General features: G+C 36.5%; 1 long non-coding RNA gene across 1 annotated transcript; it reads right to left on the bottom strand.

Moving 5' to 3' along the window:
• Nucleotides 1–962: 962 nt before the first annotated feature.
• On the bottom strand, nucleotides 963–3,251 carry LOC139636603 (uncharacterized). Its single transcript, XR_011694435.1, has 3 exons — nucleotides 1,965–3,251; nucleotides 1,310–1,615; nucleotides 963–1,029 (listed from the first exon to the last, which is right to left on the bottom strand). It is a non-coding gene; the product is annotated as an uncharacterized lncRNA (long non-coding RNA).
• Nucleotides 3,252–3,460: the final 209 nt, after the last annotated feature.

Genomic DNA, 3,460 nt, shown 5'->3' with positions numbered 1-3,460 from the left:
CTTTTCAGGACTAAGTGATCATCAGTATTTGTTTCACCCTTGTCGAATTGCAGCCTAAATCCTGAATCCTGTCCATAATACAGATTTTTTTCTACTGTATGTTTGTATGAAGCTGTTCGCACCGTGCACTTGAGGGAGATCGATTGAGTGAAGTTTGAGTTGTGCTTGCATCTACTCATTTGCTACACTGACATAAACCATTGCTTACCTCTAATTAGCCTTGACAAGACTGGTGTTTGAGTCATTGGGTCCAGACTTGACTGAAGACAGGTGGGACAGAGTCTCATACAGACATGGTACAATGTTAAGGAAACTGGAACTTTGGGCAGGTGTTGTCATCATTCCTGCTTGAAAATTCACCAGCAGTCTTCAATCAGGTGTTTAATGTGGACTGGCATGAATCTCTCTGCAACCAGACAAAGAAAGACAACAAAGAAAAAACTGTTAATGATAATAATGATAATTATTATTATATAGCACTTACACTCTTGCAAAGTGCTTCCCGCAACAACAACAACAACAACAACAAAAAACAAAACATTAATTAAAGAAGTTGGAACAGAAAAACAATTAAATGGTGAATGAAGAGTAGGTTTAAAAAATCTCATAAAAAGGCCAACCTATAAATATGATTTCAGGAGGCGCTTAAAACAGTTACCAGATTTAGCAGATCTAATAGATTGAGAGAGATTGAGGGAGAAACTGTGGAGGCTACAGCTGAAAACACACAATGCTTTTGATTTGACATCGACTCAGTGATTTTGATTTTTTTAAGGATAGTTCCAAGGATTTACCCTTAAGGAACTCCAGATAACAGGATAGTAGACATATATGGGAGACATAATTATTGATGTGGCCATGTAAGTATTTGACAGGTATGAAGAAACAAAAACATTTAATGGCAGCACCAGTTCAGAAGCCTATCTATTTAAATGTACTCACTGCTGATAACGATGATGACGAATCAGAGTACTGGCCATACCGCATTCCTGCAAAGTTGACTGCCTTGCATTATCCAGCTGCACCGTGCTGAGGAGAAGGTGAAATTATTTGTTAAAAAATTGTATGGCTAAGGTGTTAAAGGGATCATTCTCACTTGTTATGTTATCTTTGAATTCGCCTAGATTAAGTGTCAATAAATGTTTCCTTCATAATACATCCAAGTCTCCTTGTATCATCTTTTATTAAGAGTAAACCAGTTTCTCCATTATTTCCATCACAATTAGATTATGAAAGGCCTAGATTTATGCTGTGCTTAAAGGTAGAGTATGCAGAATTTTCAAAAAAAAAAAAACAACAACATACGGACCTGTACAAACATAAATCTTCTCAATCATCACTCATGACCCACTAGAAGTGTGTGGTGGTCTGTTTTTCTCCTGAGACTCAGCCCTCAGCCATTGTTTTGATGTGTGGCCGGTCTCCTTCTGGGCGGCAACCAGTGCTTATAAAAAGAGATTAACATAAAGCCTTCTATTGTTAAATTAATGCATGGTCAACTGTGCAATCACGTATCACTATTTATCCTCGACAAGACTGGTATCTGTTCACAAGGGTAGATTAGTAGGCCAGCAAAGAAGTTGATGACTCCATTTCAAGTACAACCACTAGTAGACTACCTGAAAGAAAGTGTAAGGTGATATAAGAAGACAGGATATACATCCCCTCAAGTGAAATATGAAATCATCAACTCTTTCACTCTTTCCAACACACAGGTTACAAATTACAGTCAAATGACTCAAAAACATGAGCAGCTGGGCCAGCCAAAGACCATGTAACACATATTTTTAATATCACAGCGGCCAAGGTTCAATTGTGGCTTGGGCCATGCTACATATCATCCCCTCTCTCTCCACTGTGTTTCTTGTCTATCTCTAGTGCCACTGTCCAGTAAAGCAGAAATAATATCTTTAAAAGTTAAAAACAAAAACAGCTTGTTTTTGGCATTTACATGGATTAGAGACCTGCCATTTTCCTGGCTGACACAAAGCCATTAAGTTGTTCCCTCTAAGTCCATAACCAGTCATAGAACTTTGGATGCAATGCCTGAAAGGTGACAGTAGCATAATATTTAAATATTAACACTTGTTAAAGAGACAAGCTAATTTATACAAGTGTACAGATAATTAAGAGAATTTGCTCTTACCATGTTAAAAGATGTATTGGATGTCTTCAGTTTACCTACTGTAAAGGAGAATCTTAGCAACACTGTCACCAGCCTTCAACCTACTCTGTAGTGTCACAAATGCACTGAAACACAAGCTCAAATGTTCTTCAGTTTTATTAAATTGAATGCATGAATACAAAATGTTCACATAAATTTAAAAGAATATACTACTAACTAATATACTTAGTGGGCATTTCTACCCCATGCAACCCCAATGGGAGTAGGAGCACTGTAGGAGCCTGTGGGCGCAAAGAAACGGTGGTGAACTGAAATACAACATTTCTAGCCTCCGTTAAAGCTAGGGTCTAAGATTTGAAAGACGAAGAGAACATTTTGAAAAAATCACAGGTCTGTTTAAATCCCAGCATCATTGATGCATATAAACCAGTGTGTTGGTGCTCATGATCAGTACAACTATACACACACAGTACTAGCTGACTAGGTAACACATGAGATCATAAATTAATGTTACGACTATGATCTAAACCCACACCTGGTTTTCAATACAACATGACAAAAGAAATATGAATAAGAAATAACAAAACAATTAATTATTAATCTTAAGGAAAAACTGAAAGCAGTAACAAAATAATTACAATAGTTACAATTAACTAAGCTAACTATAAGCTTGCTAAGCAATCTATAAGCTTGTTTGCTGCAGTAAGGCTGTGAGGTGCCTTTAATATGAAGCAACAGACTCCATCAGAGAAAGTTGATGTGGATGATGGTTTGGTCAACAAAACATCAGACACTAACATGGGACGTCCAAAAGTCAGTGTTAATTTTTAGGTATGATCATCCCTGTTCTCTAACCTTAAAGCATTTATAAATGATGTTTTTACATTAATAATATATATATATATGAATATATATTGTAATATATATAATTATTATATTAAATCTACAGCTTCTCTCTGCTTTGTGGAGCATTTAAAGTAAGTTTCAGCTCATTGTTTAGCTGTCTGGAACACATCTTTACGGTTCTCATCAGCACCAATGGCAAATAGACACAGACACAGTGACACACTGGTGAACATAGTGGAGTGATTTATTTTTCCTGTGGGAGTTGGTAGAGACCAAAAAAAAGGCTTCCATGTGTTATTCTAGAGGGCATGACAAATTACATATTTTGTTGTATAATTTGGAGAACCGAAACTTCTTCTGTTTACAATGATGTAAAACATAGAAAAGCAGCAGAGCTGTGAAAATGTGCCTGTTTAAAAAACAGTTGCCTTGAGGTATACAAGTCTACCAAAATATTATTCTGTATGACACACTCACGCTTGGCAACTT

This window comes from Trachinotus anak, unplaced genomic scaffold (genome assembly GCF_046630095.1).
Source record: "Trachinotus anak isolate AG129_WGS33_773 ecotype Australia unplaced genomic scaffold, CSIRO_AGI_Tana_v1 ptg000019l, whole genome shotgun sequence".
In the NCBI taxonomy this organism is placed as follows: domain Eukaryota; kingdom Metazoa; phylum Chordata; class Actinopteri; order Carangiformes; family Carangidae; genus Trachinotus; species Trachinotus anak.
The sequence above is the reverse complement of the archived record's forward strand: the minus strand, read 5'-3'. Positions and strand labels throughout refer to the sequence as shown.